The following is a 22,665-nucleotide window of genomic DNA, read 5'->3' as shown; positions in this document are numbered from 1 at the left end:
AATAATGTTAGATGCTCCATTACTCTATATGGGAAGATATTGCTGCCCATACAACAAAAAGTTTTTCGAGTTTCATTATAAAGAGAAATTGTTCTTTTAATGAAATCTTTCTGAGGTTAGCCTGGAGAAATCATATAACATGACTGATGTCAATCTGGAGCTTGTCTGCTGACTTATTCTTAAGGGCAACGGCCGGTGTTTCGGGGCTCCTGGTGAACCAGTGGATATCCGGGCCGAGTCTTTGTGTTTCCCACGTGTTTTTAATGCAGATAATTTAAACGAAACACAATAAAATGCTCTTCTTCTTTCAGCTTCTCCCTCCCTTTCAGTCACTGCCTCCATCTCACCCTATTCCTAATATGTCCTCCTTCATATATGAATCTTTGGTTTGATCATCCTCATCAACTCCTGCCCCACAGCGCCATATTCAACATCCATTGTCCAGCATATCCACTATCCCTCCTCAGCACATATCCAAACCATCTCAGCCTCGTCTTTGTAACTCTGAATCCAAAAGCTCAGGCTGAGCTGTCCTTCTGATCTACTAATTTCTAATCTTGTCTATTGTCGTCACTCCCAATGAAAATCTCTGCCCCCTTTTGCTCAGCCGCTTTTTATTAATGCCACCGTCTCCAAGCCATACGTCATATCATCTTGTAAACCTTCCCTTTCAGTCTTGCTGCTGTCCTTTTATTACACATCACTCCCGATACTCATCTCCATCTGCTCCATCCTCCCTGCTCCCTCTTCTTCACCTGTCTTGTGCACCATCCATTGGATGGTTGACCCCTTAAAAATTGAATTGCGTCTCACCAAATGCAGTTACTGTTGCCCTCTTCACATGGACTGCTTACCTGCATATAACATAAGCCTGTTAAAATGTGATTGGTGAGCACTACATTAGGCTACCAGCAGGGAAAAAGAAACCAGAAACCTTCTGGTACCTCAAATCTGTTTTTCTCCCTACAGATTGTGCTTACACATACGCAGATGTCATGTTTTTTCTTTCTTTCTAAGATTTAGGCATATAAAAAGCAAGAATTCAAAATCAGAGACTGAGGTTTGGATTTTTAGTCTTGAAAGTAATAAAGTAATTAGGATTTCCTGACAAACACACGTTGGTTAAGACATTTCCGTGTTATTAAGAGCAATATTTGTAATAGCCAACATGTTTGACAATTATTTAGTTATAAACTGAGTATGTCTGTTTTGAACAGCTAATTCAGTTCAGTGTCTGAAGCCATTCAGAGTTAGAACATTTTACCACAGAAGCAAATGGGCAGCTGCTAAAAACAAGTCTTCATTTAGAAAGAAATTAACAACATAACAGAACAGTTTGAGAAACTCGTGATTTGGGGGAATTAAAGTGAAAAAATAGCACTGGATTCAACACCATGGGTTTTTAACAATCTCGGGGTCTTGTTCGCGAGTGATGGGAGAAGGGAGCCGGAGATCGACAGACGGATTGGGGCTGCAGCTGCAGTAATGCAGACGCTGCACCGGTCCGTCGTGGTGAAGAGGGAGCTGAGTGTAAAAGCGAAGCTCTCAATTTACCGGTCGATCTACGTCCCTACCCTCACCTATGGCCACGAGTTGTGGGTAGTGACCGAAAGAACGAGATCGCGGATACAAGCGGCGGAAATGAGCTTCCTCCGAAGGCTGGCTGGCCTCTCCCTTAGAGATAGGGTGAGAAGTTCGGCCATCCGGGAGGGGCTCAGAGTAGAGCCGCTGCTGCTCCACATCGAAAGGAGCCAGCTGAGGTGGTTTGGGCATCTGACAAGGATGCCTCCTGGGCACCTCCTGGGTGAGGTGTTCCAGGCATGTCCCACCGGGAGGAGGCCCCCGGGCAGACCCAGGACACGCTGGAGAGATTATATCTCTCGGCTGGCCTGGGAACGCCTTGGTGTTCCCCCGGATAAGTTGGAGGAGGTGGCTGGGGAGAGGGAAGTCTGGGCCTCTTTGCTTAGGCTGCTGCCCCCGCGACCCGGCCTCAGATAAAGCGGATGAAGATGGATGGATGCATTTTTAACACCATCTTACCATCATGTGGCCTGCTTCTTTAGAAATCATTATTAGTTGTTTTGCAAGAAGCTCAGAGTGTGTCTGAAGGTTCACCTTCCTGTGTCTGCAGAGACTTGCTCATGTGTGCAAATTAAAACTATATGAGATGATACATAACATAACATGAACATGAACATAATGAATTCAGGGAATAGGTCTTATACTGTGTATTATTCCTTTGAGAACCTTCACAAGGACACATTTCTGTACATTTATTGTACTTGTCAAACAAAGTGCTGCATGTTTTAATTGTGATTATTCAGTCAGCAACAATTACACCATGAGTCAATCTGCTTGATATACAAAGATCTTGAGTGCTGAATTTACTGACTTGTAGTAAATAAACATTGACACATATTAAAGTGTTCTTCAAAATAACAGAAGTGTACATGGATATTCAACACTAAGGCTCACTGTGTATATTATCATTATAATACAATATAAAATAATTCTACAGTCTATATTTTTATATTTTATATTCGTCTAAGTATTTATATTTGTCTATATAAAATATTTAGATGAAAGTTATTTATCTAAATGTTATTTTTCAATTGATTTAGTTTATTGGTTGACTGATCTCTTATCTGCCTCAGCCTCGTAGCTCAAGTAATTCCAATTAAAATACTTAAATATAACTAATTAAATAAATACATAAGTAAAAATGTAGTCATCAATCATTTTCCAAAAATATGAATTAAATGATAAGTATTAATTGATAACATGTGATACTCATGGTCTGTATAGCATTGGTAGAGTACAAAACAAGTGACCCAACAAAGAACACACTCTGTGTATGTGTACACACACTATATATATATATATATATACCCATATGGAAAAGATATATATAAATCTTATAAAGTTTTTATCTGTCTTGTATGAAACTTGTATGAAAAGCACACAAGAGTGAAAACACATATAAGATCCCTATATATATAAAATTATATAATGAAACTTGTATGTTTTGTATACTTACTAAAAAAATATATGAAAGTAATGAGAAAGTGGCCACTTTCATGAGTAAATCATATATGTTTTTACTCTTTTCCATATGGGTATATATATATATAAACATGTAAGATGTGGACAATATTAACATCTTTGTGGGGAACAAAAAATGGAACTTTGCTATACTGGAGGGGACTGACAGGCCTTGTGGGGACCAAAATCCCAGATTGAAGGCATTTTTTTATTTTTGAGCCTCAAAATGTGGTTTTAGTGTCAGGGTTACAATTAGGTTAGGGTTAGGCATTCATTTTTGACGGTTAGGGTAAACGGATAGGGAAAGGATTATGTCAATGAGATGTCCCCAAGGATATAAATACACACACGCGTGTGTTTGTGTGTGTGTGTGCTTTTATTTAGAGTAGGTGTATTAAAATCGTTCCCTTTCATCATACTACATGTTTCCCATTGTTCCACGCACTCTTTGCCCCACATTTAGTTCGGTTGGATACGGTTTCCTGATCATTCACCAAAAGGTTATCTCGTATTGATTGGAGATAGAAAGTGACATTGAGAAGTAGATGGATTCCTGTCTATTCCTTATCTGTTTACTGTCTCCTCCCTGCCATGCCAAAGACAGAATGGATTGGCATCTGCAGTTCTTTAGATCTTCGAGACTTTGCTGTCAGTTTAGAAAGCAGCACAGAGGGGAATTTAAGATGACTTACTGTGTCAATTACTGTCTTTTTAAAATGGGAAAACACATCTATCGACACTACATAATGTTAAAAACATAACTGCATCTTTATTGAGTCTCCAAAATAAGACGCTGTCAGACTAATTTTCACAGTAGGAAAAACAACGTGGCGAAAGCGAAGCATGAGCATATCTTTATACATCATACATTTATCTACTGCAATGAAACTGACATGTAATATATGATGACGATCAGTGTGGGATTTAGAAATTATTCAATTATTTTCACGTTTTTTCCTTGTGCCATATGATAAAGCCAATTGGGACCGTTTCTTTTGTCCATCTCTCTCTTTTTCTGTCTCTCTCTGCAGCCGGACAAAAGCAAGTCTTAGAAGATAATTGAAAGAGTTTTCAATTAATAAATGCGTCACTGATTTGCACTCGCAGCCCTCATCGGTGTCCCATGGTTACACCGTCTGCCTCTCTCCAAAATCCATTGTTTCAAATTGCACTTTTCATTTCACCGCCAGCTGTTTCATTCTCTACAGGTCCTTCCTGTATTCTGCTCGGCTGCTTAGTCAAGAGAAAAGAAGGGGGGGAAAAAAAACAACAAAAAGGAAATGAAGAAATAAAAAGGAAAAAATGATCCACATTAAGCATAATGGCTACCATTTTACATTTCATCAAGTCGACTCCTGGTGGTTACTGTGAGAGAATAACTGTCCTACTTTTCTCATTTCTTCTCTATTTTTCTTTTTCTCTTTGGTTAAACCAAGAAAATGAGATTTTTTTTACTTAATGCTGTGAAGGTCAAATGTGCACATGCACATCTTGACTGTAGTCGATCAGTTTCTGATTATGGAGCTAAAACTGCAAAGAAGCAGGAACTAAATAAATAAATTATGTCATAAATAAATGAATATGCCGTGAAAGCACTAAGAATAATAAAACATGTAGGCTTTAATTACCTTGCAACATAAGTTTTGTTAAATCTGACAAGTCCCGTTGTGACCCCGGCATCGATCAACCTGTAAGTGAAACTGTATGAAACACCTTGACTACTCTTTGAATGACCGTCTATTTAATGGCAGAAGAAATTCTTAAAGAAACATGAAAAGAAAATATAGAAATGGCCCAGGTTTGGATAAATAAATGGGGGAAATGATGGGGAATCGTATCAAACTACTCTGGTCATTGGGATTGGTCATTAGTTTAGTAGATAGGAGTTTCTGGTTAGGTTTTTGCGTTATTCCAGGGTTTGAAGATGTTTCTGTGTCTTGTTCTTATGAATTATTGAGGAGAATTCTGGTTTTTGTTTGGATTTTATTTGTTATTCTAGCCTCCCCAGCCTCTCCCTATCTGTTTTCTGCCTTACTGTCCGTTATCGTGGCTAGGTTAGTCTCCAGTGTCACTTATCGTTTACGTCCAGCTTCACTTTCAAGGTTAAGTTTCATTGTTTTCTTGCATTCGTTTTACTTGCTTTCCCTCTGTTGTGTCTCTCTCTTTATAACATTGCCCTTCATCATCCCCCCTTATTTAATTAATTAAATTTCAGTTCCTGTTTTACTGTGAATATTAGTTTCCTGTGGTATCTTATTGGAGTTTACTTCCTGTGTTTTTCCTACTTTGTGGCACAGATTGCAGATTCATCTTTTTTTTTTTAATAACAAACATGTTTTACGTGAATGCTGTTTTCCTAAATACCAAAGCAAATTTAAAAAAGCATAAAAATAAATGTTTGTTTTCATGCTATAGTCTGTGTGCTCATGCATTCTATTCTTTTTAAATCCAATTAACTTTTAAAACTGTATTTCCAGCTGCTGTGCTGTTTGGTAATTATCTTTGGGTTTCAGTATTGATGCATAGATTAGCAGATTTCTATGAGTCACACAGTTCTTGTGGGACTAACATGTACTGTGTTAACTGATGCAATATTTTATACTATGTGAAAGTGGAAAAATTGGTAGAAATGCAGCTTTCAGTCTATATTATAAAGCTGCATTTCCTTTTTTTTTCACTTCCATTATATTCTGCAAACGTCTTACTTAGGCCAAGACTTTGGCCTAAGTAAGCCTCTTGGCCTCTTACCACTGACTGCAAAAGAAAACGTCTGGTTTACCTGAGATCCTTACATACTTTGTCTACACTGGACACAATTCAGATACAGAAAAGCATTTGTCCATACAGGCCTGATTCAGTCATTAAGAAGGACAGACGCAACAACATTGTCATCCCCTATGTAGCCGGTGTATCAGAAAAACTCAGGAGGGTTTTCTCCAAGCATGACATCCCGGTGCATTTCAGACCCAGCAACACACTCAGACAAAAACTGGTTCACCCGAAAGACAAAACTCCAAAACACAGACTTAACAATGTGGTGTATGCTGTACAGTGCAGCGAGGAATGCCCAGACCTCTACATTGGAGAGACCAAACAGCCACTTCACAATTCAATTCAATTTTATTTATTTAGCGCCAAATCACAACAAAAGTCACCCCAAGGCGCTTCATAGGTACAGAGAAAAACCCAACAATCATATGACCCCCTATGAGCAAGCACTTTGGCGACACAAGCGCATGGCACAACATAGAAGAGCCACCTCCATGGGACAAGACTCAGCAGTCCATCTACATCTAAAGGACAAAGGTCACTCTTTCGAGGATGCCAATGTTCACATTTTGGACAGAGAGGACAGATGGTTTGAAAGAGGAGTGAAAGAAGCATCTATGTCCACTGTGAGCGACCATCTTTGAACAGAGGCGGTGGTTTACGACACCAACTCTCTGCCATCTATAATCCAGTTTTGAGTTCCCTTCCCAGACGCCTTAACGCCCACTCACATCCTGGGCCATCTGACCTCAGGAATTCGCATGATAAGGTGGGGCCAGGTTTCACAATGAACTCACCCGAAACTCTGGCTGATTGGGACCCACACCCAGTTCCACACCTTGGCTCAGGCGATTAGAGGATCATCAGGGGGTCCTTTTGTCCCTCTGTGGGGGGATACTCCCACTAGGTTTAAATCTGGGACTCTCCACCATTTGACCTTAGAACTGAAGAAGCTTCTCGGATGAGAGGTGAAACGTCTTCAAGTAACTTAAAGAAGTCCAGACGCTTTTCTTTGCAACCTCCTTTGTCTACCCCTCATGGTACGGCTCCTTTCCTGTGGATTTCTAGAAATATACTCTCAGGTATAAGGTGGGACGATTTGTCTTGATGGAAGACTTTCATATAAACCGCTTTTGCTTTTTAATAACTGTGACACAAAGCTAACGTGTATCACAAACAGTACAAGGAGTGAAATTCAAATATACACCACAGGCCTATCACTTATATTACCTTCAGAGCCTTTCTCTCATCTATTTATGCAATCTATGTTCAGCTTAAAGTTGACATGCGCTGACCTTTAAAGTTGCACTGATAAATAAAGAACCTGCTATCCATTATGTTGTTAATATTCCAGAAACCATCTGTGTGACTGCACCCACCACAAAGCTAGATACAGTACTTTGCACTCCATCTCGTTTTAACTCTGGGTGAAATGCCAGCATCCACTGACACGCTTGCAAATTACATTTCAAGCTGCAGTCTGCGGCTGGTTTACAGCACCTGATACTGCTGGCAGTGCGTTCAAGTTAGGTTTGCATTGTATTCACTCCATAGTAAACATAAAACATCTTGAGGAGATGGCGCTCGGTGCAGACTGAAGCTTTATAGAGCCAGGATTTAATCACGGGTAGAGGCTGCAAACTCGAAGAGCAGTGCTTTACCAGCCGCACGACATCTGCTGTTATAACTCAATATTTAATATTGTCACATCTCAAATGATGTTTTTTATCACATTATTTTATTGAGAAACAGTTTGTCACCTAGAGAGAGCCTGCATCATCTCGTAACAGAAATGTATAAATAACATTTTTACAGTATAAGTAAGTGAGCTGAGAAGTCTCTAGAAAAGAGCCTGTTTAGTGTAATTTAACTCAGCTTACAGTAATATGGTGTTAAATACAGGTAAATATAAGGTTTCTTTCTTTTATCAGTGACTGCCAAAATGACTCATAACATTGTTCTATATAAAATGACGTGTTTCTGAAATGTTCACGATTTAGTTATTGAGTCACTTTACAACCGATAAATGAAAATCAAAGGAGCAAAATCATCTTAGCAGAGAGAAAAGGCCTAAAAGCAATTTTTATAACACTGTAAGTTATTAAAACACTAATTAAAGACTCATTTAAAAACATTAAAAACTCACACGAATGAACATAATCAGACTTCAGATTATAGCAGCATGTTTAACAATAACAAATACAGATTTAGGGATTAATATGAAAAGAGTTTTCAGCAGATTTCATCAGGTTTTGCCAGTTTCTGAAATCATGGTTAGTAAATAATTTAACATTTTGCAAATTGGAGTCGAAACGAAGTAACTAATAATGAAATCGTGAGATTTTGTACAACTTTGAAATTTTTCCTACTAGGTCAAAAACGTGGTAAACAAATTAAATCTCAACAGAAATGATTTAATCATTTTGAATCTTAGCTGTAAAGTGACTATTTCTGTGTTTCTGCAGCATTTCCAGTTGACTGGTTTCTATACATAAATCTCTTGTTGGGTTGCTTCACTCCAGTCTGTGTAAAAGTCCCAAATGAGTACCTGATGTGCTCTCTCTTTATCATGAGGTCAGGGTAAAATTAGAAGAAAAACAAGCAAACAAACAAACAAGGTTATTATCGTTAACGAAAACTAACGAAATAACGAAAACTAGAAGTGAAAAAACATTTTCGTTAACGGAAATAAAAATAAAAACAAAAACAAAAAAAGGAAAACTAACTAAAACTGGAATGAGTGTTCACAAAACTAACTAAAATTAACTGAATTTATAGCAAAAATGTGTTTAGTTTTCATTGATGTGTGCGTGTCATACAGTAGTCAAGGGTGAAAATGAAGTTTAGTTTCCAGATTTTTTTCTTGCAGTGTCTCATTATGCCAGCAGGTGGCAACACGTTAGTCGAGTCGTCTGTGTTGCTGCTCCGTCCACGCGCAGAATCATGTCAGGAAAAGTCGGAAGAAAGCGCCAGAGTCCAATTTGGGATTACTTTGAATATGACTGTGTTTTGGATAAAGCAAGTGTCTTGTAGTGGAAACAGACAAATTATGAGGGACATTTCTAAAGGGAAAAAAATCCCACAAACCTTAAAGTGCACTTGAAAAGCTCACACAAGAAGGCTAACCTAGCTTAACTTGAGAAGGTAAGGGAGCACACTCAACCCTCATCCCCAGAAAACAGAAGCTAACCCCAGGCAAGGCAGCGTGATGCATCCCGAGACAACAGGACGGGGATATCTACACAACTGTGTGAGTCAATTACCTTCAAAAAGTTTATCAATTCACTTGAACCAAAATTACGAACACCCGGTGCTGCGAGAGTTAATAGTCTCATTGGGGCCAAGATATACATTTTATAGTTGCCTGGTATCAATGGTTGTTCATCTGCCTTTATTTATTTATTTAAAGAACCCATAGGTGGGAATGTGAGTTGTCTGTCTCTGCGTGTTAGCCCTGCGACAGACAGGCGACCTGTCCAGGGTGCAGTATGGTAGCTGGAATAGCAACATACCCAAGGATGAGCAGAATGACTGATATGATGAAACTGGGATTTTGTTACACTTAATTATTGCAAACAACAAAACTAAACTAAACTACCAAACAATTAGTAAAAACTAATTAAAACTGATATAAAATTGAAAATCTGAAGTCAAAACGAAATAAAAATAAAAACTAATGAAAATTGCAAAACTATTAAAACCCTGCAAACAAACTTTTAAATATGCTGCTTTATATATTTTTCTTGAAATATTCTGCAAAATGATCTGTAATTGTGAGAGTAGGTTATTACGAGGGCATTTAAGTCAATTTTAAAGGAAAATTAGTTTTATTGGTTAGTGTTTTTGCTCCCAAATTAAAATGGAAATGAAATTTTGCTTGAATATAAGAGCTGTAAATCCTCCCGTCTGTACTGTAATGTGACAGTAATATTTATTATATTATATATAATGTTGTTATACTCACACCAACTGTGCCTATTTTACCAAATCGCTCTTGAAAGCAGACTTAAAATACCAGTGAGATGGTTACCTGGTATAGTAACAGACCTAAAAAAGAAGGTTAAAAACTTAAACATAAAGAACCAAAAAACTATGATGCAAAACATTTGCATCTACGCAGAACTTTAAATTAAAATCTTCGGTTTTTGACCACAGATAAAGTTTGGCTCAAAACAGAATAACACACACACTTACACACACACGGACCCACACAAACACTTTTCTGTTCAACTTTAGTAATTTAAAGCCATCTGAACAAGTAAGATAAAGTGAAAACAAATTGTAATCGATCTGCTGCAGTGACATCAAGCTTCTTTTTTTTTAACAGTTTAATGTGCTAATTTGTGTACATGTAGTTTTCTTTCCTCAGGTTTTCTGTCTCCTCGCTCTCTAATTTATGGTGCATGAAATAACTGGAGGTGTGATGAACAGATACAAACATGATATATATGTGTGCATGAAATTATGCTAATTGCTGGTGCTGCATCATGTCAGCAGCAACTCTGAGGTGAAACATACATAGAGTGAAAAACACATCTGCAGATTATGCTCACAATAAAACCCACTCTGCTGTCAAGTTCATTCTTTGAAGAAAAGCAAATAAAAAGAAAAAGTTTGTGGTGTCATTCTCAGCCTACACACAGATGCACACACACACACAATTACTCAGCTGTCAAATTTGCTTCCTGCAGTAACGAAGTGAGCTTGCTTCCTTATACAAAACATCCTTGCACCTTTGCCGCATAACTACATACAGTCCAAATATACACACACCGACACACACTAAGGCACTAATTAATGCACACAGTCTAAACCACAAAGCGCTCTAATGCAAACATTTCTATTTTTGCAGTGAAACACAGCGTAGTAAGTTTTAGTTCTCCTCTTTAACTGTCTCGCTAATCAACCCTGGGAACTTCCACCAGTTTCATTTGCACATTGATGCAAACACACAGCAGCCATGAAACCACACTGTAATATATACACCAGTGAAACTTACAGTAGGTTGACTGCAGTGAAAACTCCAAGTCATAAAATTGAAATTGCAAACCAGTGATTATTCTCGCTGATCACTCGAGACCAACTGGTTCACTGTCTGAGCTGGAGAGTTCTCACATCACACTTATTAATTAATACACACAAGAAAGTTGATTTCTTGGAGATAAGAAGAGACAGCTAACTTGGAGTGGACTTCACTCTTGGCATTGACTGTTGTTGACTTTCTGAGAGGAGCGCTGTGAGATGGAGAGTTCTCAGATCTCTCAGTTCACACTCATTGATGAAAATATATGTTACACTGTAAAACGTGTGAACGTGGCTGGAGTGGGAATCCGTCATCTGCCCGGCAGCCTCCCTAGTTTCTGGGCCAAACTACACTTATCTTCAGATTTAAGGTTGATCCTTACTACAAATCTGAAAGTTTTAATTTTTTCTGAACAGTTGCCATACATAAGACTGGAACTGAGGGGAGACAGCTAACTTGGCATTGATTTTTAATTATTTTCTTGTATAAAACCAAAAATGTGGGTTGTAGCTTCAAACAAACCAGTAAACCTTTTGGCGAGGTCATAATGGTTTAGTCTGATCTTTTCAGGTAAATTAATAAGCACTTACATTTGTTTTCATGAGAAAATAAGACTACTACTATATTTTTTTCTTTACTAACTCTGTGGATTTCCAACTTGTTTCCAAAAATTCATTCACAGTTTGTTGAGTGAACCGATAAAAATGTAGGATTTCTTCAGGAATGTGACTTTTCGTAGACAGCTAATAACAAAAAATGCTCAGTACTGGAAGTAAATAAACTTTTGCACTGACGATCCAACAGACCTGGGACCCTCAAACTTGCAGAGTTGGCCAGTCGCTCCAAAAACCTAAATTTCATGATTTTATAACTTTGCAGAGGGACATGAAGTCTACACAAATAAAGGCTGATATACACCAATAAGCAGAGATGGGCAGTAACGCGTAATCTGATTACTTTTTTTCAGGTAACGAGTAAAGTAAGGGATTACTATTGCAGAAACGGTAATTAGATTACCGTTACTTTCCCGTAGGAACGCTGCGTTACTGCGTTACTAAAACCGTGATTTTTTGCGAGAATGTCTCATGACAGTGACGTAAGCGAGTGCGACGTTTGTGACAACAGCTGTGTGCAGATCAACAATGGATAACATATCAAGTGTGGGAAAGAGTATGAGCGTGCAGCGTTTAAAGCGTGGAAGTACTGACCTTACTTTGAGTTTGATTCCATAAAAAGTGACAAAAACATTAGTGTCCGTTGTGCGTGGGAAGAAAACTTCTTTTTAAAGCGAAACCCCCCCCCCCAACTTCCAAGCAAGCACCGAGTAGCTACGACGTAATGGGAAACTCACAGAGAAACTCGTGGATTCTTCCACTGACCGCTGCGGCACACCTGCACCAGGATAACCCTCCGCCTACCCCACTCCTGCTTTACAGGTGAAAATAGAGCCAAGGGACCGCTAGTCTTTGACTTCATTTATTTTCTGCTGTGTTTTACTTCCATCTATTTGAAAGACTGAGTGTAAACACACAAAAATAATATTTTATGTGCTGGAATGTGCAGAAAATAGGTTTAAATGTTAAACAAATTTCTTCCAGTCAGAGAATGTTGCATATAATTAAATTTTTGCTTGATGCATAAAGTTAAAAGGTTAAAACTAATAAAACAAGTTTTTAAAAAGAGACTTTTCCATTTAATTACATTTTGTATGATGGATTATGTAGAAAAAGTAGAATTGGGCTGAAAGATCTATCACTTTATCACCTATTCAGGTTGTAAATCGTGTTTTTAAAAAGTAACTAAGTAACTAAGTAATTAATTACTTTTGAAAATAAGTAATCAGTTAAGTAACGGGATTACTTTTTTGGGGACGTAATCATAATTAGTTACTGATTACTTTTTTCAAGTAACTTGACCAACACTGCCAATAAGCCCTACTCTGAAAACCTGACGTAGATGTAACACTGTCTGCGAAGCTGGATTTAAGTAATCAGTGCTCGAATTCAAAGTTTGAAACACAGTTTAGTGCCATCTTCTGTCAGCACTGACCATGGTGTCACATGGCCGGTTGGGACTGTCCACTTTCACTCGCTGTCTCTTTTGCAGGAAGTGGCTCCTCGTGTTCGGTTAGCTGCACTCACAGGGGAAAATCCAGCTGTTAGCCATAATGTTCGGGTTTGTAAAGCACTTTATAAAAAAGAACAGTGTGGAGGAAAGCCTGTTTGAGCCAGGTGACAGTTTGTTCACCAGACCGACACAATCAGCTGATATGATCAGCACTATTTAATGCAATAAAATAATCTTAATCTTCCCAGGGACATGCAGACAGTTTACAACACAACAGCCCGCTACGTGCACAAATATAACTACGTTTCTTTCCGAAGCACATCTGCAGGGAAAGTAGGCTGATGTGTGTGGAGATGGGAAAAAAGGTGAGGATGCTCATGGATGTTAGGAATTCCAATCATCTTCAGTAAGAAATTGTTATATTTTGGTGTGACATTTAGTAAACAGTTTGGTTGTGTTGGGAAAAAAGAGAATATCTTATTGCATAAAATATAAGGATGCAGAAAACATGTGCTGAACAGTGACAAAGACACCTTGGTTGCAGGTTATCTGAGTGCTAAGAAATGCATATTAGTAGCAATTCAGGAGTTTGTCCAAAATGAGATAAATTTGTCATTTCATGTAATTTCCTCAGAAACACTTATTCTTTCTTTTTTCAAAACTTACATTTTAACTACTGATTTTATCTACTGTTCTGATTTTATCTGTTTTGATTTTATATACTGTTTTGTTTGTTTGTTTGTTTGCTTGTTTTAATCAATTTCAAATCATGCTTTTTATTTGTTTTTGTTTCTAATGTCTCTGTAAAGCACTTTGAATCACCTTGTTGTTGAATTGTGCTTTACAAATAAACTTGCCTTGCCTTGCCTTTTAAATAAGACCAAGAAAGTTGTGGCAAAATGATGACAGCCCTGTGAGGTTAATACAAGAAAAATAATTACGGTGATCCGTTATCAAAGTCGAAATGAAATCAGCAAGTTTTATTTCCTGTGTTTATGATTTAAGAACATATGAAAAAAGAAATTTGCCAGGATAATGTTTCCAAGTTCCCCATTTTTCCATCTGTGAAACATGTAAAAAAAATCCCAGTATACTATTTATTGTTTTTTGCTCAACAAACATGATTTTTTCTCATCTGGGAGAAGATTGGGGGAAGAAAAGCTTTATTTGTTTGATGCAAAAAACTCTAATTTAAATATGATATACATTTTGGCCACAGGGCAATAAAGTGCACTGTGTTTGAAGTGCTTTCAGGCAAAAAAGATTTCATGTCTTTTGTTTTAATGACTTTTAATTTCTTACTTTTAAATGCAATGCACAAACACTATATGTTTTGTGTTATTTACCTTTGCACTGATGTCTTTCTTGTTGCTAAAAGTGAGTTTGGTTTATATATAGAGAGTTTTTTTCCCTGCATGTTTTGTGACACTAATGTAAATTGTTCTCTGAATCACTACAGATGGTAATTAACTTTAGTGACTCACATTTGTGTGACTAATCTTTAGATTCTGTTGATTTAAACTGTGTCCAGGGGTTTGCAGTTGCTTTTGTGGAAGAAGACGTCATTACTGACGTCACGCTCTTAATTAGTTTCAGATCAATAATGCTGAGCTGGAAGAAAGCCGTAACAGTAAAATGCTTTTACACCAAATTGAGGTAGTGATGCACCTTAGCCTCTTGTGGCCTTAAACAGGAATTGTAAAAAGGAACATGTTTTTCATCCATTTGTTGTCTGGAAAATGGCCCAGCTTGACACATGACAAATCATAAAGGAACTAAAACCCTGGTAAATGTGTTTCTTTCGACGATAGAAAACATGGCTATTTTTTTCCACTCACTTCTGACTTCTGTGCTGCAGTTCAGAGGGACTGGTCTCAAGCAGAGAGATACTCTGACTAATTGTAAAAGCCTCGCGCTTTCAGCTGGGGTGTTTTGATGTCGAATTCAGTCACACGTGCAGCATCAAGCACATCTCTGATGGTGTTTGCGAATGAACCCCTCGATCATTATAAATAAACCCTTAATATTTCCTTCAGGTTTTTATTCTGTCAAAGAGGCAAAAGAATTCTTTGACAGGCTTCATATTAAATCTGTTAAGGGTCGAGCTTTTCCTTCATGCCCTGTGGTCTTTCACTCCCAAAGAAGCAGGGAAGATACAAGCCGGGCTGCCGTCCAACACAACAAGCCTTTTCACTGTACATATATATATTGTGTGTGTATATATATATATATATATATATATATATATATATACACACACAGTGTTGGGAAGGTTACTTTTAAAATGTATTCCATTACAGATTACAGAATACATGCCCCAAAATGTATTCTGTAACGTATTCCGTTACGTTACTCAATGAGAGTAACGTATTCTGAATACTTTGGATTACTTAATATATTATCATGCTGTTTACAACTACATGAATGTACTATTGCTGTGATTTATTACTGTTACTGAAGGTCCGCGGCTCCGAACCGTAGTAAAGGGACCTCTGGCTAATACGGTGGGTTCTGTGTCGGGCTCGTAGCCGAAAACTAGCTTTACTTTGTTGTCTGGGTCAACTTTGCCAGCGAGAGACAGAGAGAGGCGTTGAAAGGCTGCTCCAACGGAACTTATTGTTTTCAGAGGAAAACACGAACACGGTGTACAGTCGAGTCTTAATAGCTTACTTACAGCTGGGCTCGTCAGGCTCTCTTCTTGGCTGCAGTGGTTATTATTATATTTACATGCTTCCAGCTCCCGTTTTTGCTCGATGACAGCTCGTACTTTTCCTTTTTCTCCCTCCCTCGCTCACAGACACATAACGAGTATGGCAGTCCATTCCCCCTGCAGCACGGACTACACTGCCTATGATGCTACATTCTTTAGAGCTATACCTGTAGCATTCTGCCTATTAGCTTAGCACAACAACAACAAAAGGCGCTCTCTCACCCAGGAAACACAGAGAGAGAGAGAGCGTCACCCTGTAACCATGGCAACCGTAACGCTGCCACCTGGAACAACAGAACGTAGCTGTCAAACAAAACCCAAACAGTCCTGACCTGCCACAATATGAAACAGGGAAGTACCGCCGTGTAATCCATTTATTTCAACAAAGTAACTGTATTCTGAATACCACCTTTTTAAACGGTAACTGTAACGGAATACAGTTACTCATATTTTGTATTTTAAATACGTAACGGCGGTACATGTATTCCGTTACTCCCCAACACTGTATATATATTTGTTAAAGTAATTAAAAATGTCACTGAAATGTGTTGCATGCACTTTAAATTGGATTAATGAGAATCCTGTTAAAAACATGTTGTTCAGAAAAGATGACATTTTAAGGGTTTCTTCTTGTCTCAAGCAATAACATGGCAACAAATAAAAGATCAATCATCCTTTAAGAATATAGAACTGTTTTCTATATGATGTGTATGCTGTCAATAATAAGTAAACAAGTTAAGGTTCTGGCGTCAGGTTTCAAAACCTGTAAAACTTATTTGGCTCTGTACAGTCGGATGTGAAGAGACGCTCACATGTTTTTGCTCCTGTAATGAAAACTCCAGCGAGCACTAGAAATAATTTAAAACCTGTTATAAGCGAAAACAAATCTATACTCAGGACTCCGTGCTGATCCTTGGGCAGCTAGAAGTACACAGACTGACTCACCTTTGGGGTATATTTTATTTAGTGCCATATTTTATAGAGAAAATCAAATCTAAAAGGCTTATTTTTGAGATTTCAGCCAGTATTAAAGAATCTTAAGGCAACAACTTTACTACTAAAACATTTATATATCCTTCCAGTCACACCTTTGGAAAACACGATCAAATTAAGTTCCGACTAAATTATTTTACCCCCTCCAAAACATCACTTCTTGAGAGCTAATATTCTGAAAGTCAACTTCTGCAATATCTGATCAAATCCGTTTGTTTACTGTAAGTGAAGCATTGCAGGTGTTCAGAATCAACCTTTCTGCTCTGCTTGTTTCTTTTCCAGCAATGACTCTGTGATCCCATTTAAAAAGTAAATCACAATTAACAGCAGCACACCTTTAATCTCCTTCATATCTAGAGGCCAAGCACTCTCAGTGCAAGAGTCCAGTTGTATCTGCTCCATTTATTACTGTTATTTAAGTGTTTTTCCTGTTCCTGGCTTGATATGGAAACATCTTTGCTGTAGAATCTTCTGCCTTATCAGCAACTATTGAACTGGTGAGAAGCACTTTGTTATGTAATTGTTCACAAAATCACCTGTAACACCACTGGTTATTAGAGGTGGGAATCACCATACAACTCACGATACGATATTATCACAATACTTAACGCACGATACGATATTATTGCAATTTTTTAAAATATTTTGCGATATTCAGATTCTGTACATAAAGGTAAACTTTATCAATATTCTTATTTATCTAATATCAAAGTCTCACACTCAGTCTTTCTCTCATTTCAGTTTTATTGTTGACAAACTGAACGGTTTGTATTACAGTCTAGTCCAACTTAATTGAATGCAACCATCTGGTACAATTATAGCTATTCTGAACTATGCAATTTATGAGAACTATGCAGCCCCTTCAGCAACTGAAGAATTTGAAAGTAAATTAAAACAAAATATAATTTTACATTAAATAAAAACGTTTTAAACTTAATTAAAATAAAACATGTCTTAAATTAAAATAAGTAAACTGTCATGTTTATTGCTGCCAAAAAAAAGTTAAACACATTTGGACAGTGAAGGAATGTCAGGATTCTTGCTCAGAAAAAGGATCAACATGCTCTGAAGTCAGAGCACAAAAACCTTTTTTGTAACAAAATATCGATTTCTGCTGTCCCTGTATCGATACATTATTAGCAAATAAAATATCACGATACTACACAGTATCGATTTTTTCCCCCACCCCTACTGGTTATTGAGACCAACCGATGAGCTGAAGGAACATTTTTAAAACTTAAAGTTCAAACAGGGAGTTTGCTTTGATTTCACCTCTTTTGTTCTTATCTGTTTGATCTTCAAATCAGGAAACACACATTTAAAACTACATATGCTGCATTAAAGCGCTCTATACTGTATATTAGGTTCAAGGCTTCTCATTTCTCAGTGTCTCTGATCACTTCTTTATGCTGCGATTGTAGCTCTAGCGCACTTCCTGAAGCATTTCCTGCCAAACTGTATTAGAGTTAAAAAAAAAATGCTTCCCAACAGTGAATTGGGATTCTATCATGAATGAGAGGCAGAAATCCATCAAATAGATGACTTATAAAGATATACCAGCTTCTTCTGGATGAGTCCCAGTGTATGTTTGGGGCAGTCACTTGGGGAAAAAAAGTATTTTATTAAAACGTAATAATATAAAAAATAACCCATAGCAGAAATCATTTGTAATCATAGTTTTAACCGGGATGTGTCATTGACCAGTTGATCCAAAACCCCATTATGAAACCAAGAAAAAATTGCCAAACCAACTACAACCCAAAACAGAGTGAAACCCACTAAAATAAAACCATGATCCTGACCAAGCAATGTCTTTGATTCTAAGGGATATACTTAGAAGCCAGTACCAGTTTTTACCCCCTATCCTTAAATCTTCCTGGTCATGATGCCTAAAATTTCAAGCTGCTTTAAACATTCCTCAGATTTTTGTCTATATTGGCATGATAGTATAAAGCAGCTGCTGCAGATTTTCACATCCATGCCACGTCCAAATGTGCACTACTGGACTTAGATCTGATGACTTTGGAGGCTATTTGAGTTACAGTGAACTCATTGTAATGTACAAGAAACCAATTTGAGATGATTTGAGCGTTGTAATATGGTATGTTATCCTGCTGGATTTAGCCATCAAAAGATGAACACTTGGTGGTCATAAAGGGACAGAAATGGTCAGCAACAATACTAAGGTAGACTGTTGTGTTTAAGCAATATTCATTTGGTACTCAGGGGTAAAATATGAACCCAAAGAAATATTCCCCACCATTACACCACAATCAGCAGCCTGAATTGCTGATATATGTCAGCATGGACCCTTGCGTTCAAGATGTTTGGGCCAAATTCTGACCCTACTGTCTGAATGTTGAAGCAGAAATCCATTCGACTTACCAGACCTGGCAATGTTGTCCATCTTCTATTGTGAAATTTCCATCAAGGGTTAACATATTGTGCATTCAGATGACTTTTTCTGCATGGCTTGGTTGTAACAAGTAGTCATGTACTTCAGTTTTTGTTGCTTTCCTTATAGCTCAAAGCAGTCTGGCCATTCTCCTCTGACATCAGCCGGGCATTTGTGTATCGAGAACCACTGTTTACTGGGTAGTTTGCCTTTTTTGGACCACTCCCTGCAAACTCTAGAGACGGTTGTGTGTGAAAATACCACTAGATAAGCAGTTTCTAAAATATGCAGACCTGTCTATTTGGAACCAACAACTTTGCCTTGTTGAAGGTAATTTAAATGTTGAGCGTGTTGGCGTGCCCACAGTAAAGTTAAAGCATTCATCTTTATCTTTCATTAGATCTCTTTCAAGCTAAATATTTGTAGAAATATGTTGGGTTGGCAAACCACAACCACATAGTGATTTCACCATCAGAGAATGCATCTCTGCAGACAGATGGAGAAAACCTGTAACCAGCAGATCATGAAATCTTAAACTGCCAATAGCATGCTGAAATCCAGAATGTAAAATCTGATACCATTACCAGCTCTCTTGTTTTACACAAGTGCATCATTCTCAGTCGGAGCACATTTTGGGTTTTGAGGATGTTTTGGTTAAACGCTTCTCATTTGTGCAGTTGCCAAATCACAGTGCTCGGAGCCTTTAAAAGCACGATACTGAGTCATTGGAAGATCTGAGAGATTCATCCCTTAGCGTCGATTTTGCATTTAGGATTAATGAGAAATCCAACGATATGTTAAGGCTCACAAGGAGTTAAAGGCTGCTTTACATCAAAAACCAGCAAAGTGATGTCAGCGCTTTGGGCATGATGTTTTTTGGTTGGCACAACATAAAATCAGAACACAAGTTGAAACATCAGAGAGGCTTTTGATTCAAAGCAAAGCAAAGAAAAGAGATTATAAGGGTCATTCAAGGCAGGGGGAAATAAAAGCTTGAATATTTTTCACCGAAAAGATGAATGACTAAAAATGGTTTTATTAGGGCAATGGATAAAAAGCTTACAGAGTTGTCTTTGTCTGAACATCAATGTAAAGGTCACCATCAAAGATAAGGTTTAGCAGTTGATACATTGCCATGTTCATTCTAAATCAAGTGAAAGAGTTGGCTCTCTTGCAACACAAGGGCCTATTTTGATCCAGTTCATTAAAGAAACGTTTCCCGAATCTTTAGTGTAATGAGATTTCTTTCTTTTTTTTGTTGAAAATCATTGAATAGAAGATAACTCTTTACCCTGATGAGAAGAAGGAATGCAGAGCAGTACTTAAGCTGAAGAGCTTTGTGAAGGCATGATGTCTTGAGGACAGACAAGGACAAAAAAACATTTGTCCACTGTCAAGGAAACTTGACAGTTAAAGTACTAGTTCTGCTATTAACTCTGATGAGACAAGAAAAAAAGGCCAAAACCATTTTTAACTGTGGAAAGTAAGTGTGTAACTCAGGAGTGTAGCTGAACAACTCCGGTTTTTAACATTTTTCAGATCACTAGTTTGGTTTAATGGCTTGCAAATTTACTCTTTTGGTTTCTCCCCAATATTTTCAACAAAAACAGGAATGTTAGCAAATGAATAAGCATTGAAAAAAAAGCTTTACCAATGAAGCCAAATGTTTAAAATCAATCTGCAGCAGATGATGTGCAGAAGAACATGTGTAAAGATATCTTATACAGCAGCGATTCTAAATTTGAGTTATTTTTGCTGAGGTCAAGAGGTGCCCAAAATATTGTGGAAAAGTTCAGCAAACTCTAAACAATGTATCTAAATATATGTGAGTCGAGTCACTATCAAAATTAGTTAGAGACCACAAAAAAAACAACATGGATACAAAAGGAAAAATGCAGAGTTTCTTGAATGAGCACTTCAACTCATCTTGCGGGGCTGTGTGTGTGAAAAAATGAGAGAAATACGTGAAGTGATTCATCTCAATCTATTGAAGATTTCCGCATGCAAAAACACAAGTGAAAAAGCTTTCATTTGAAATGAATAGCCATTCATATGAGTGCACATCTTCAGAACCTGAAATAACCTGGATGAAAGAAAAAAAAAAAGCCATGACGAATTACATCCCTAAGTATAGCGCAGAACACTGCAAGAGCAGCACTGTGGGAGAAGAGGAAGGTATCCGGAGAAGCAGGAAAGCAGGACAGTGCTGCGTTAAGTAAATTGGTTACAGAGCACAATGAGATCTCCTCTAACCAGTGTTGGGAGGAAGAAACTTTATCCACATCTGCTGAAGTCTCAGCTGGCCCGGCAGAGGCTCGGCTTTAACTGGATTAACAAGAAAAGCCAAGCTCAATAACTAATAGGCCTCTTCTTCTTCTCGCTTTACTCTGTTCCCCTCTATCCCCTTCCCTCTCCTTCTCTTTCTGTCTTGCCGTCTTCCTCTTCCTTTAAACCAAAGCAGAGGAAGATAATGCAGAACACTTTTATGCCTTCTACTGAATTAAACATGCCAGGAACAGCTTGTACTGGGTGCTAAAGCAGAAGCAAAGAGAGATGGAATATGAAAAAGGAGAATATATACAATTCCGCCCCTGCACAAGGGTCTCTGGAGGACTGCTGAACATTTCTTTACAATTAAAAAGATCTGTCGCAGATAGACTGCGCTGAGGAAAGCTAAACAGGACAGGCTTTTTTTCACTAATTGGCCGGGTTGAAAAGCACTGTCAGTTGTTGTTGGGTAGAAGCTGCCAATCGCCAAGGGGAGAGGTGGCATAGTACTCAGAAAGACTCCTTAGAGACTTCCTACGCACCTCAAGCTTTCATTGTCAGAGCTGTAAATTCTATCTTGCCAATCTCTTATTCCTTTCACACACACTGCCATCTTTGTGCTGCAGCCAACCAATTGGGCTCCACAACCAACAAATCTGCCCATCTCTAACTCCAGGCTTGACGGTGAATAAATGACAGTGTTTCAAATGTTTCTGGTCTCAGGTGGTTTACAAAAAAAACCTGGAGATGTCTTCTCATCCTCTCTGCAGGAGCTGAGGTTTCGGTTGCTGTTCTGTCTCGTCTTTTCTGACTCTTGGATTCTCTGATCTGAGAAGAAAAAGTCCTCCTTTCTCTCTCCTCACACCAGGCCTATTTGGCATTCCCCAGACGGAGCATTGAGCTACCACCCTCATTCTCGATCCTCCCCTCCCTTCGTTCCAGTCTCTTTCCCTCCGACAGAGCCAAGTGACCTGTTACAGTGTGCTTTGCTTAGCTTGTGTGACGCACACACAGCAGCAAGGACGAGACTTTACAGGGGTTGCATTCAGGACCACAACCTCCCGGAGCACACACCATGTGAGTCAGGGTGGCAAACAAAAGCTCAGAAGAGGATATTTGTAACAAGCATGGCCCCATTTCCAACTCACCGGACAGGCCAAGAGTAATATAATAATATAAAAAAGTCATATTAGCATATTTTTAAATCATATACAGTAAATCTGAAAACAGAATTTCCATGTGTGATTTTTTTTCTTCTTCTTGTTAAGTTTCTATAAGCAGATGTTCTTGAGGGACGCTACAAAACTTTTTGCATCCTGTATAAAATTTCGATGTGTATCTGGATGATGGAAAAGCACCTAGTATTGCAAGGTGCGAAATCAAACCGAATGCATTATT

General features: G+C 38.1%; 1 protein-coding gene across 4 annotated transcripts in view; it reads right to left on the bottom strand.

Annotated features, from left to right (window-relative positions):
* pvrl2l (PVR cell adhesion molecule related 2 like) overlaps positions 1 to 22,665 on the bottom strand; it is a 381,196-nt gene that overhangs the window by 141,003 nt on the left and 217,528 nt on the right. The gene's annotated exons all lie outside the window — the stretch shown is intronic.

The sequence above is a fragment of the Neolamprologus multifasciatus genome, chromosome 22 (assembly GCF_963576455.1).
Source record: "Neolamprologus multifasciatus chromosome 22, fNeoMul1.2, whole genome shotgun sequence".
In the NCBI taxonomy this organism is placed as follows: Eukaryota; Metazoa; Chordata; class Actinopteri; order Cichliformes; family Cichlidae; genus Neolamprologus; species Neolamprologus multifasciatus.
The sequence above is the reverse complement of the archived record's forward strand: the minus strand, read 5'-3'. Positions and strand labels throughout refer to the sequence as shown.